The sequence below is a fragment of the Ovis aries genome, chromosome 12 (genome assembly GCF_016772045.2).
Source record: "Ovis aries strain OAR_USU_Benz2616 breed Rambouillet chromosome 12, ARS-UI_Ramb_v3.0, whole genome shotgun sequence".
Lineage (NCBI taxonomy): Eukaryota > Metazoa > Chordata > Mammalia > Artiodactyla > Bovidae > Ovis > Ovis aries.
In genome coordinates, this window is record NC_056065.1 from 54,828,368 (window position 1) to 54,842,885 (window position 14,518).

Consider the following 14,518-nt stretch of genomic DNA (forward strand, 5'->3'; position numbering starts at 1 on the left):
GATCAGTACAGTATTAGTCGATGAAAGAGTTGGCTTATTTTTTATCTCTGCTAGTTTGTACCCCCAACTTTATTACCCCACAGGATAAAAAGGTGCAAATGAGGGTAAGTTTTCTTCATAAATACATAATAGTGCTTCCTGTTTAATCCCCACTGGTTATTTTCTTCAATCTCTCCTGAGTCCCACAGAAGGAACCTTTGTAAGCCCACAAAACATCTTGAAAGAGGCACAGAAAAGAGTAACTGACTAGAAAAGTTAGAATTCTTTAAGGTGACTTCCCTGAGGAGTACTGGGCATTAAGAATGACAATATACGTAAACCAGGTTTATGAGCAAGAGCACAATCGCCCCAAAGTATAAAAGATCAGTAATCGCTGGGCAACGCTTCAACCCAACTCACTCGGAGATCAGGGTCGCCCTAGCGAACCCGCGCGGCTGGGCTCCCGGCATGGTTAAGCTCTGGGAAGTTCTGAAGTACCGCGAGCGTCTCTAGCCCCTTCCCGCGTTCCTACTCTTCACAGCCTAGGCGGGCCAGGTCTTCTCTCACAGACGTTAACCCAAACACCGACAGGCGGGGACGTGTACGCGCGTGCGCGCCCGCCGCTCAGGGCAGAGAAGGCGCCTTCGCCGTCAGGAGCGCGCACGCCGCGCCGAGGGGCCCGGACGTGCGCGCTCCCGACACGTCACCATCACCACCACCACCACCACCTCCTCCTCCCTGACCCGCCCCCTCCCTCGCCTCTTCCTGCCGGGCGGTCCTCCTCCCCTCCTCTCTCAGCTCCCTCCGCCCTGTTCCCTCCGCCCTCCCAGGGCTTCGGCGGCGGCAGAGTGAACGGGACGGGCCGGGCCGCAGAACGCTGGGCGGCGGGTGCGACGCGGGCGCCTGGCAGAGTTGTTCCGGCCCTTCCCGCGGAGACGAGAGGAGGTGAGGCGAGGGCGGCCTCGTAGGGGCCGACGGGCGCACCGGCGGCCCGGGGCCGCGGGCTGGGCTGGGGGTGTTGGCGCCGGGGCTGCCCCTGGGGAGGGTAGCTGTGGGGGCCGGGCCGGGACGGGATGCGAGAGAACCGCGGGAGGAAGGCTCGGGACTGTCGGTGGTTCCGCGGACATCGGTGGTTCTCCGGGCGGCCGCTCCTCGCGGCCGGGGCGGGTCGGCGGGCGGGCGGGGTCGGCGCCCCTCACCTGGGGGCGGGGGTGGTGACTTGGGCGCTCGCCTCCAGATGTGCCCTCCTGACACTGCCGCCGGCTGCTGCCGGGATCGCTGTCCCAGCAGCCCCACGTCCGGGGGTGGGGGTGGGGGGTGGGTGTGTGGTGAGAGTATTTTCTTACCCACGTTCAGGCATCTGTTCGTGACCGCGTCTCGCCCTCGCGCTCCCCCTGTCTCCGCCAGGCACTTTGCTCCGCTCCTGCTGTTGATGCTTGTGGTTTTGCTGGCTGGGATGGGCTGCGTGCTGGGCAGATCTCTACCTGTACGGAATGCCCCGCTTCAAAGTTGACCGCCTGACCATGCCAAACATCCCTCTTCCAGGTCGCGGGTGTTCAGTATCCTGATAACTGAGTCAAAGTTTCTGAGACTGGACTAGTACTTTGCACTGGTCGCCAGCGGTGCAGGGCTGGGCAGTGCGTCAGCATGTGGAAAGGGGCCACTGGCCAGCGGGGAGGTGTTCGGGTGCTAGGGAACTGGACCGATAGGATTGTTTCTGATCCCAGGGCAGTGTGTCCAGGTGCTTGTGTATTGTCCCTGTACTTCTTAGATAGGATCAGTTTAGAAAACGTACCGAAATTTACGTGGTCACTTGTAGAATTGAGAGTTTCATGTAAGTGACGAGAAATGCCAACCTCATTTTGCTGATGGTAAGGACGGCTTTCACTTGCCTGATAGATTTCAACGCTGACTGGAAACTTGATTTCAAGGTCTGCAGTTCTGGTGCTGGAAAGTTTAGGGATTTTAAAAAATACGTTTAAATTTTCCTGCTTGTACTGGGGAGATAGTTGCTTTTTATAATTATGAAAACACCGTATTACGGAAACCTGACTTTTCTCATAATAGTGTTTATGTGTGGCTTCTGCTGCACTTTTGTAGAATATCTGCGCATTTGTAGAATGATGGCAGAAGATACTAACATAAAGTTTGCTTGTGGTAAAATTAGAAGTGGATTTTTGCCCATGGAAAATACTGGTCCACAAGTTACCAGTATTGGAAAACTGGCCTGTGATTCATTATCTCAACAGAGTCCCATGTGAAACTGACAATGAAACTACAAAGGAGAAAGACCAGGTGAATTTAATGTATACATTATCTTCAAATTGTATTAAATGCTTGTTTGGTTGGGGAGTTAGTTGAGACTGAGACTGGAGTCTTCAATCAGGTCAAAGTGTGCCCTGATATTTTGTATTGACAGGTTATCTGGGGAGAAGTGATGTAGCTGGGCAGTCTTTATATGTGAATGTATTACATAGCCTACATTATATTCTAGGAAGCTGGAAACAAAGTGGTAGGTCCCAGTACTATTGGGACATAGTGAATATATCAACCGACATAAAAGGTGTAAATGTGTGACTTTTTTTTTGACCTGAGTTATTTGATGGTGATTTTTATATATTATTGTTGCAATGTTCTGTGAATTTTTGTGTCCTTGCTAATTGTTTCATAATTCAGATAATTTTCTTTTCACCTTAGTGTTTATTATGGTGTTTTAAAACTTGAGTAACAGAATTTTATTGGGTATGTGAGACAGTTTCTATGTTTTATCAGCTCACCAGTTCTAAATTTGTGATTTCTAAAAACTTAAAATTTTCTTTGCCTTAACCCAAAGTTGAGCTCGTTCAGTTAGTATATATTTATTTGAACTCAGATGATACAGCATTGAAGCTCAAAGTCCTTTTATCCGTTCTTTTGGAGTAATCACAAGAAGGAGTTTTCTTGTGCCAAGTTAAAATATTGTGAGTGGGAGCTAACAAGGCTTTGAGAAATTAGCTTTGAAGAGAGTAGTAGCTAAGTAGCAAAACTTTCTTGTTTTGATGGTGTAGAAATTGGTCTGAATTCTAGCCTGTTGTTGTCTTGAAGTGGTGTGGGGTCTTAATGGCTGAATAGAGGATGTTTGGAGGATGGAGATACTGTAGGCTAAGGGATCCCCAGGCACAGAGTTTTCTTTTTGCTGTGTCTCACAAGTTTTAATGAGTTGCTACATGTGTATAGCTCTTGTATGTGTGTTTATGTGTTTTCAGTTGCTCAGTTGTGTCCCGTTTTTTTTGCCATCCTACGGACTATAGCCCTCCAGACTTCCCTGTCCATGGGATTTATCAGGCAAGAATACTGGAGTGGGTTGCCATTTCCTCCTTCAGGGAATGTCCCTGACCCAGGGATCGAACCCATGTTTTCTACATTGCAGGTGGATGTTTACTGCTGAGCCACCAGGGAAACCAAGGTATAGCGCTTACTTTCTATACGTAGGTCAGCCAGTGGACCTGAGCATGACCAGCAGCCCCAGGCTATTCCAGCCTCTGGTACAGCCTCTTATAGAGATGGTCTTATGAGCATTTGGCACCACAGATAGTGGAGGCAAAGAAAATATTGACTAGAGCCTGAGTATGGTAAAACACTCAGTTTTTAAGGCAAGGTTTAATATTGTGGCCATGAAGAAAGACATTGCTTGACTTGACTCTTGGCTTTTCAAAGAATCGGACATGACTGAGTGACTGAACTGAATAATTTTCACTTGATGGTCAATATTTGAAATTGTACCTACCAGCGGACCCTAATAAGGAATAGTTAATGGAATTAAGCAGAACTTGTGTCTCAACATTCTCTTTTTCATACTTCATTTACTTTCCATATGGTACTCATGCAACAGATAGGATACTACAATTGAGTATTGCCAGTTTGTGTTCATGCTGACTTCTTTTTTTCATCTTTTGTATTTTTTTGGTGTAATTTTTGGGATTTTCCTGGGAAACTTCTGTGCATATATTCAATTGATTTGGAGTTAGATTTGAGCTAACATTATTAGCCTGCTTGAAATTCTGAGCTTCCTTGTTTTCTAAATAACCTTAAAAATAGAAAGCACAATTCTTTATAAACACTCAGGAAAAATCTGGTTACAGACTGTGTTGTGATAGACATAGTACAGCCCAAAATGTATTCAATAAACTTTACTTCTCACCCAGTTTAGTAAGCTTAAGAAGAAAATAAGAAAGTATGTTTTTCAATAAAAGCCTGATTTTCCCAGAATATCAAGTCTAACAACTGTTTGCTGTGCTATTTTTCCCCTTGCCTATTCTAAATTCAACAAGTACTACATGTCTCTAGTCCCTGGCAAAAACTTAATTTTAGTGGTAGGGGATTCTCAGTAATGGAAGTCTATTGAGGGATGCAGGCTTGTGCTGGAGAATTTAACAGGGAAACATCAGGGATGGAAATTCACCTTTTTATAGCTCTGGTTTTCTTTGTACCCAGGTTCTAAGCAAGGGCTTCCCTGGTGGCTCAGTAGTAAAGAATCCGCCTGCAGTGTAGGAAATGCGGGTTAAATCCCTGGGTAGAGAAGATCCCCTGGAGAAGGAAATGGCTACCCATTCCAATATTCTTGCCTGGGAAACCCCATGGACTGAGGGGCCTGGGAGGCTACAGTCCATGGGTTGCAAAGAATTGGACAGGACTGAGCGACTGAACAAAAACAACAAGGTTCTTGGGTGGGTGAAGGGCACATATTCACAATTACATGGACCTTTTTTCATACTATAGGTTTCCTTTTCCTTTCCTGCTGTCTCCCCTAACCCTTTGCTAAATGAGCCATTGCAACTAGTAGGAAGATGTTGTAGCCCTCGGTTGTAACTGAACAAAGGCTGAAAACCTTGGTCTTTTGCTAATACTTCCTAAGCCAAATTTTCACTTCCTGTAATTTGCCTTCTGGTGATACCAGTAGGCATCTCTCATTTTTGAAGAGACATACAAATTTTGATGTTGAGATTACATATGTAACTAAGAGTGCAATTTATTGCATTGTGTAGTACACATAGAAGAGGACTAGGAGATTGTTTAGCTGAACATTTATGAACGGTTTTGACTGTGACTCACAGTGAGAAATAGATTTTATACCCATTCACCATGTGCGCGCACACAGACACACGAAGTTGAAAGAAAATTTTGGTGAAGTAATACTTGTCGTTTTGGGCCTTTGCTGGAGCTGGCTTATCAGTTGACTTGTAAGAGTAGTTATGTCTCTCTCTCCACCTAGGTGCATGTGTAGCTTGAAATTGGCTTTGGTAGGAGTATTTACACCAGGGACATCAACAGATGTTACAATTCAGAGCTTTTCTCTCTCCTTTGGATAGCCAGTTAAATATTCACAGTGTACCACTTCACTGCCTACAACATACTTTGATATTTTCTATTTTATTTCTTTTTAATAAAAAGATAATGCTGGGTTTTGATGCCAAAATTGATTTTACAGCCCAATAATGGATAACCATCAATGGTTAAAAACTGGCTTAGTCCACCTTCTTGACTTTGTGGATGAAAACACTAAAAAATTGAAGTTCAAGGTCATATAGCTAGTCATTAGCAAAGGGGGGGTCTGTGGACTCCTAATCTGGAGTTAGAGCTAGTGGATTTATCTCTTTTCCTAACTCATGGAACTCAGAGAGTTTAATATGTGTAAAACGTGTTAAGCAGTTTGAACAGAGATGAATAAGGCATGAACCTTGACCCTGAAGCTTTATGCTTGTGTGGGAGATTAAATATGGAAATGAAGATAATGTAAGGCAGAAAGTAATATGTAGTAAAGAGATAAAGATAAGGAGGTACAAGTTAGAGAGAGGAGGGAGGGATTACCTTTAGTTGTAAGGATATGGGAAGAGGTGACATTTAAACCATGCTTTGAAGAATGGGTAGGATTTGGACATGTGGAAATAGGACGCATAGTAAATAGAGAAAGGTCTTTCTGGGCCAGGGTGATCAAAGGTATAGAGGGAAAGAGCTAGGTAAGAAAGAGTCAGAACCAAATGGTGAAGAGCCTGAATGCCAGTTTTCCTTTCTGTTTTTCAGCTTGTCTTTCACTTTTGTCTCTGCAGTCATTTGGTACTCACTTCTTAATGTTCAATAAGCTCTGTATGCTTTGCTCCTGACTTGACTACGACCCAGAGAGCACTTAAAGCTGAGGGAAAAATTATTAGTGTAAGAGAAGCAAAGTTGAGTATACCAATCCTAAAACTGTTGGAAAGAAAGGGAAACATTTTCTTTGTAAGGAGATACCATTATTTTTTGTTTTGCCAAATAGCATCAAATTGGCTATAGCAGGAAGCAGTTTTGAAAGTCTTTTTAAAGCATCTTCTAAAATGTGCTTTCTAAATGACTGGGTCTTAATTTGGAGGCAGGTTTGGCTTAGGCAGAAAGGCAGTTGATACAGATCCACAGCTGAGCTGACTAGTTTTCAGAATTTAGGACAGCAAAGCAGGGTATTCATACCACAGCCAGTTGTGAAGGCTTGCTAGATTCTTTACTCAAGTAGTTCTTTGATTTCAGCATTTATGTCTTTGACAACCTGTACGACTGGGGATGTTTTGAAGTCCTGGATGGAGCTTGCTTTGTTCCATACGGGAAATGAAGACAAATGACAGTATGTTGTGTCTGTTAATGAAACTGATTCTCAAGATTTTCTGCCTGTTGAAGATTTCATACTCACTGCTTCTAATTAAAATGATGCACAGTCAATTTGAAGAAGCTTTACTTCTCTTTGACCTACCAGTTCTATAAAGTAAAAGCCCTTTTAGATTGTTGCCAGGTAACACATACAGACTGCTGGAAGTGTGTGAAAAATTTTGGTAATCTTGGTAATGAAGTTGCTATAGTAAAAAAAAAAACCAAGAACAAAACTTCTTGGTAATAAGTTGGGTTACTTCTGGATGGTTGACAAGGAATTTTGGGGTTGAGATTTGGTTCCAAAATAAATTTGAATGAATGTCTTTGCCATATTGTTTTCCTCATTTAAAGTTCTGATATGTATATTGTCCTGTTACTGTAGATTTTAGCAGTTTCACGTAAACTGCTTCACAAGATAGCACATCCCAAATAGCATGATAAGAGTTTAGAGGCAGCATGCTTCAGATACTTCACACCACTTGAATGGTGCAGCTAATCATGTCAGCACAGAGGTAGGTTTTTTTTTTTTTTTAACATGTTAGGTTTTTACAAATTGAGTTTATTAAAATTTTCTACTATCAGTTTTTTTGTGTGTGTATGTGGTACACAGTGTTATTAAACTATGCAAACATTTTCCTAAACGCATATACATTGATGTGTATGTATAACACACACGCCACCCACCAATTGTTGGAATTTTTGGTGAGAATACAGTCTACCTGGTAAATGACTAAAAGTAAGTGATTTGGCTCTTTGAAGACTTATCTCTTAAGTCACAAATATAAGAGCCATGCACACCCAGTGGGTATTTTTTTTTCTTTGTATGCCGCATTTCCAGGAAAGTAGCATGTTTTAAAAGTCAAGCGTAGAATTCATTTGTACCAGTGAAGGAGTTCTGAATTTCACCCTTTCCCTGTGTTTTATGTGCACCTGTATTCTGCCCTCATTATCAGCAGTAGGAAAAATTGTATGTATGCATGTTCAGACACTCAGTTTGTGACCCCATGGACTGTATAGCTCATTTGGCTCTTCTTTCCATGGGATTTCCCAGGCAATAATACTGGAGTGGGCTGCCATTTCCTCCTCTAGGGGAATCTTCCTGACCTAGGGATTGAACTGTGTTTCCTGCATTGGCAGGCAGATTCTTTACCATTGAGCCACCAGAGAAGCCAGGCAAAAAATTACAGGACCTTAAAAATCAAACTTCCACCAGAGGGGATGCAAATAACAAACACTATTTTTAGAGAAAATACAAACTTGTGGTTTTTCAGTTTTGAAGGTTTAAGAGAAGTGTAATGTTAGTTTTTGATAAACAATGTTGAGTATTTATTCTGTGCTTCAAGATGTACTTTGTCATTTTTGAACCCCATTTCTAAGAGCATTGTATAAATGCAAATGTTTGTTAGAGTGGTTATTAGGTATTTCCTTCAATAGTTTCTCTTTAGTAAATTTATCTTGATAAGACACTTGGGATAAATTATTTCTTTGTTTAGTGAGAAGTCAACCTCTGAAGGGAGACTATACATATACTGGCAGATAATATGGTTTCTTAGGTTGTTTTATAGTAATTTTGTTGTCTCAGCAGCTAATATCCATCAGACCTTAATCATTTATTATTTTATTTCCACAGAGGTCTTCTCTCATGGGCTGTATTCTTTCATTTAAAATCTCTGTCTCATATTTTGCCCTACTGTTAGTGGTCAGGTTTGGACTAATGTTAAAGACTTTGTGCTAGTCTTTCTATGCAAAGATGTTGTTTATCAAGTTGGTACTAAATTGTATTTTAGTTAATGTCCTCTTTCCTGCATCTATTTTTTTCTCTTAATATTGTAGAATCTTCTTTTAACACTAAGCCAAGCTTCCTGGTAAAGTTAATGGGAAAAATTAAGTTAGATGTTATTATTCAAATATCTGGACCACCTGTTTGCTAGTACTAGTGAACCTATAAAAATTTTTTTGCATAAGTTTGTTTGTTCAGTTCAGTTCAGTCACTCAGTCGCGTCCGACTCTTTGCGACCCCATGAGTCGCAGCACACCAGGCCTCCCTGTTCATCACCACCTCTCGGAGTTCACTCAGACTCACATTCATCGAGTCCGTGATGCCATCCAGCCATCTCATCCTCGGTCGTCCCCTTCTCCTCCTGCCCCCAATCCCTCCCAGCATCAAAGTCTTTTCCAATGAGTCAACTCTTCGCATGAGGTGGCCAAAGTACTGGAGTTTCAGCTTTAGCATCATTCCTTCCAAAGAAATCCCAGGGTTGATCTCCTTCAGAATGGACTGGTTGGATCTCCTTGCAGTCCAAGGGACTCTCAAGAATCTTCTCCAACACCACAGTTCAAAAGCATCAATTCTTTGGCGCTCAGCCTTCTCCACAGTCCAACTCTCACATCCATATATGACTACTGGAAAACTATAGCCTTGACTAGACAGACCTTAGTCGGCAAAGTAATGTCTCTGCTTTTGAATATGCTCTCTAGATTGGTCATAACTTTTCTTCCAAGGAGTAAGCGTCTTTTAATTTCATGGCTAAGTCATATCCAACTTTTTGTGACCCCGTGGACTACAGCATGCCAGGCTCGCAGTCCTTCACTATCTCCCAGAGTAATGAGTCTAGGCCTCTGATTATGTATTTATTTTATTTAATTACTTAATCACTCTGCTGTACACCTGAAACCAGCACTTTTTAAATCAACTATTCTTCAATTAAAAAAAAATACACACACACACACACACACACACACACACACACAGATCTTCACGACTCAGATAATCACGATGCTGTGATCACTCACCTAGAGCCAGACATCCTGGAATGGGAAGTCACGTAGGCCTTAGGAAGCATCACTATGAATAAAGCTAGTGGAGGTGATGGAATTCCAGTTGAGCTATTTCAAATCCTAAAAGATAATGCTGTGAAAGTGCTGCACTCAATATGCCAGCAAGTTTGGAAAACTCAGCAGTGGCCACAGGACTGGAAAAGGTCTGTTTTCATTCCAATCCCAAAGAAAGGCAATGCCAAAGATGCTCAAACTACCGCACAGTTGCACTCATCTCACATGCTAGTAAAGTAATGCTCAAAATTCTCCAAGCCAGGCATCAGCAATATGTGAACCATGAACTTCCACATGTTCAAGCTGGATTTAGAAAAGGCAGAGGAACCAGAGATCAAATTGCCAACATCCGCTGGATCATGGAAACAGCAAGAGAGTTCCAGAAAAACATCTATTTCTGCTCTATTGACTATGCCAATGCCTTTGACTGTGTGATTATAATAAACTGGAAAATTCTGAAAGAGATGGGAATACCAGACCACCTGACCTGCCTCTTGAGAAACCTGTTATGCAGGTCAGGAAGCAACAGTTAGAACTGGACATGGAACGACAGACTAGTTCCAAATAGGAAAAGGAGTACGTCAAGGCTGTATATTGTCACCATGCTTATTTAACTTATATGCAGAGTACATCATGAGAAATGCTGGGCTGGAGGAAGCACAAGCTGGAATCAAGATTGCCGGGAGAAATATCAATAACCTCAGATACGCAGATGACACCACCGTTATGGCAGAAAGTGAAGAGGAACTAACGAGCCTCTTGATGAAAGTGAAAAGTTGGCTTAAAGCTCAACATTCAGAAAACTAAGATCATGTCATCTGATCCCATCACTTTATGGCAAATGGATGTGGAAACAGCGGCTGACTTTATTTTTTTTCTGGGCTCCAAAATCACTGCAGATAGTGATTGCAGCCATGAAATTAAAAGGCTCTTACGCCTTGGAAGGAAAGTTGTGACCAACAAGGGATAGCATATTAAAGAGCAGAGACACTACTTTGCCAACAAAGGTCCATCTAGTCAAGGGTATGGTTTTTCCAGGGGTCATGTATGGATGTGAGAGGTGGACCATAAAGAAAGCTAGTGCCGAAGAATTGATGCTTTTGAACTGTGGTGTTGGAGAAGACTCTTGAGAGTCCCTTGGACTGCAAGGAGATCCAACCAGTCCATCCTAAAGGAGATCAGTCCTGGGTGTTCATTGGAGGGACTGTGTTGAAGCTGAAACTTCAATACTTTGGCCACCTGATGCGAAGAGCTGACTCATTTGAAAAGACCCTGATGCTGGGAAAGATTGAGGGCAAGAGGAGAAGGGAATGACAGAGGATGAATGGTTGGATGGCATCACTGACTCTATGGACATGGGTTTGGGTGGACTCCGGGAGTTGGTGATGGACAGGGAGGCCTGGCGTGCTGTGGTTCATGGGGTCGCAAAGAGTTGGACACGACTGAGCAACTGAACTGAACACAGATATAAATATATATATAATTTTTGATTATTTTCAATTGTAGGTTATTATGAGATATTGAATATAATTCTCGGTACTATATACTAAGTCCTAGTTGTTTATTTTCTGTATAGTAGTGTGTATATGTTAATACCAAACACTCAGTTTATCCCTCCCACCCTCTTTTTCCCCTTTGGTAACCATAAGTTTTCTCTGCCTGTGAGTCTATTTCTGTTCTGTAAATAAGTTCATTTGTATCACTTTTTAGATTCCACGTATAATATCTGATATCATATGATATTTGTCTTTCTCTGGAATATTTTACTTAGTATGATAATCTCTAGGTCCATCTGTGTTTTTGCAAATGGCATTATGGCTGAGTAATATTCCATTGTGTATATATACACCACATCTTCTTTATCCATTCATCTGACAGTGGATACTTAGGTTGCTTCCATGACTTGGTTTTTATAAATAGTGCTGCTGTGAACAGTGGGGTGTTCTGATTTTTTTAAAATTCTGGCATGCATTTTATATTTCTTGTTGGCACTGTCAATAATTTTGATAGGTGAAACAGGTTTCTCTCCTTGCACTTGATTTCACAAACAATAAAATAGCAATCTCTACCATATGAAGGTACCAGATAAAGGTTTTAAAGGATAATCCAATAATAGTAGTTCATAGAAACTAGTTCATTTAGCAATTAATGTGATGCTTCTCATTTTACTTGTAAGTTTCATTATTGTTTACATGCTAAGTCATGGTGGAACTTTATTATGTGCCATTGAGAATTAATTTTTCTAGATAGAGAACTTCAGTAATTTTTATACTTGTGAAAATTTTATTTGGAAGAGGAGCATGATAGTAGATTTTATACATTATGGTTGGTCAAATTGAATGGAAAAAAAACATGTGCTTTAAGCCACAAATTACTGAGAACATTTTTTGGTTTTGTGGAAGACAAGGTAGGTAGGGCCTAAGAGCTCAATTCTTGATGTAGTGTTGCAATGAAATTCTGAGAGTGTAAGTGATTTGCCACAGTTTTTCCTCTTTGCATAATAATAATAACAAAAACTAACATTATTGAGTGTGAATGGGTTATTCTGTAAGATAATGTGTATTATGTAGTTAATCTTCACAATAACTACCTGAGGTAGGAACTATTACAGTGTCCAGTTTGCAGGTAAAGGAACAAGCTTAGAGAAGGTCATAACTTATGATTACATAGCTCATAAGAGGCAAGTCTCTTTCGCTCCTAAATTACTTCATAGCAACTCTCAACTGCTACTCTGTATTGATGATTTCTTTAAATGGGGTTGATGATACTTGCCTTGAGTGTTTCATAGGGTAATTATGAGAACCTAAGAAGGTAAGATTTACAACAGGGAACCTATAAATGTGCCTGGTGTTTTCATTTTACTGGGAAATTTTTTGAGATGCCAAAGAAGTCTTTGAAATAGATAAACACATATATTACTTTTAATCACTCAAATAAGTCAAACCATAAAATAAATCGAGTAAGCAGATTTTGATAGGCGGGTGTCTGAACAGCAGAAGACATTTTGTGTGGGTCCAGAGGATCAGTGAGTGAAAGGCAAGTGGAGGCAGAAATGTAGGGATGAAAAAAAAAAAAAAAAAAAAGAAATGTAGGGATGTATTGAGTAGAAAGTGGATTGGATCATCTCTAGCAACCTGAATTCTTTCTGCAATGAGGAGGAGTATTAAATAACATTAGGTGACCTCAGAGATGCTTCCAACAGCAGGATCTATGAGTGTTTGTAATGGGTGACTTTTATTTTATTCTTGTACCTCAAAATAGCTAGATATACCCCCAAAACTTTTTATTTTAGCTTGGATAATTAACAATCACTGTTCTTTAAATGTCAGTTTATTTATTTATTTGTTTGCACTGAGGGTGGAAAAATATATTATGGTTGCCTGGAAAGAATATGTATTTTGCTTTCTTCCCCACAAGATAAACAGATTTTTTTGAGGGTGCAGTGGGTAAAACAGCTTAATAGTATATTGTTGCTTGCTTGCGCTTAATACTTTTCTTGTGATTTTCCCTCAAATTTAGATTTCATAAGTGTGTATTTCCACATGAAAGTTACCATTATGAGTATGAAACGTCATTTTTATTGTATGGGGTGTTACAGTTTTATGGCTCTTTATACAGTTGGTTTCATTCTCCGACACTGTTTTATTCAGCAGGCGTTTGTAAGGCAAGGAAAGGATTCAATGCTTGAGAAGCAGAGATAAGAGACAGTTAAGGAAATGACAGTCATATTGGAGAAACATACAAGTACAGTGGAGTGTAGCCAGGATGGGGGCAGTGTACGATGTGTCTTACAGGAAAGCTTCAGAGGGTTCTGTAACCTGATCTGAGTTGAGTTTAAAGAAGGTGAGAGGCGCATCTTAAGGTATGAAAATTTGAAGTTGTAACTCTTTACTTTACTTGGGTAGACTCAGTAGCTCCTTATCTTCTTCTCGAAAGACGCAGAAACCCCCAAATGGATGTAATTTTTAATAAGTAATTACTTAAAAATAAAGCTGTCACTGAGAATTTACTTTTATTTTATATATGATGCTGTGGTTTCTAAAGTAGCAGATTAAAAAGAATAATATAGAATTGAAATGGTGTCATAAATATACATACTGATAATAACAGATTGCTGACATTGATATCAAGGAAGAAATAGGAAAAACTATACACACACACACAACCCAACTCTAAAAACCATAGATAGTAAAGGAAAACAGTCTTGCGCACCTATTTAGCTTTGGGTATCTGTTGTATTTCTAGTAGTATATATAGAATAATAATGAAAGTTTGTCATGTTCTCTCTTACAAGAAAAGGTTAAATGTATGGTCTGTATAGTTCATTTATGAAGGCATGAAAGTTTTTTCTTAGAAAGATTTTAAAATATGAAATAGTGTGAAAACCAGAGGGTAAACTCTTATGTCAGTTATCAAATTGTTTATCTTGAGTGATTGATTTCCAAAGGGCTTTGAATAACCTTAGATTTAGTTTTTTTCTTATATATGACACATCTTTGTTGTTGTCTATTGCTCAGTCATATTTGACCCTTTTTGCAACCCCTCTGTCCAGGCTCCTCTGTGCGTAGAATTCTCTAGATAAGAGTAGTTTGCCATTCCCTTCTCCAGGGGATCTTCCCAACCCACATACTGAACCCATGTCTCTTGCATTGCAGGCGGATTCTTTACTACTGAGCCACCAGGGAAGACCATATGACGCATAGACTGCATCTTTTATGGAATATTAGACATAGTTCAGACAGTAAAGAGTCTGCCTTCAATGCAGGAGACCCAAGTTTGATCCCTGGGTTGGGAACATCCCCTGTAGGAGGGCATGGCAACCCACTCCAGTATTCTTGCCTGGAAAATTCCATGGATGGAGGAGCCTGGCGGGCTACAGTTCACAGGATCGCAAAGAGTTGGATACAACTGAGAGACTTCTCTTTCTTTCACTTTCAGACATAGTTCAGCACAGCCTTTGCTGTGTAACATTGGCTAGAAATTATTTGCTTGCATTGTTCATTCGCTAAGTCCTGTGTGACTCTTCTGTGATCCCATGGACTATAGCCCACCA

The 14,518-nt window shown here is 40.9% G+C and overlaps 1 protein-coding gene across 6 annotated transcripts in view; it reads left to right on the top strand.

The window, feature by feature from the left end:
* Nucleotides 1-807: 807 nt before the first annotated feature.
* Nucleotides 808-14,518, top strand: part of RABGAP1L (RAB GTPase activating protein 1 like) — a 726,671-nt gene continuing 712,960 nt past the window's right edge. For 5 of the 6 annotated variants that reach the window (XM_042229119.1, XM_027975891.2, XM_060396625.1 and 2 more), the window contains exon 1: nt 808-924. The gene's annotated coding sequence lies outside the window, so the exon portion shown is untranslated. Of the gene's footprint in view, nt 925-1,686; nt 2,275-14,518 lie in introns of those variants that run through there. The other variant, XM_042229120.1, reaches the window with a different exon arrangement.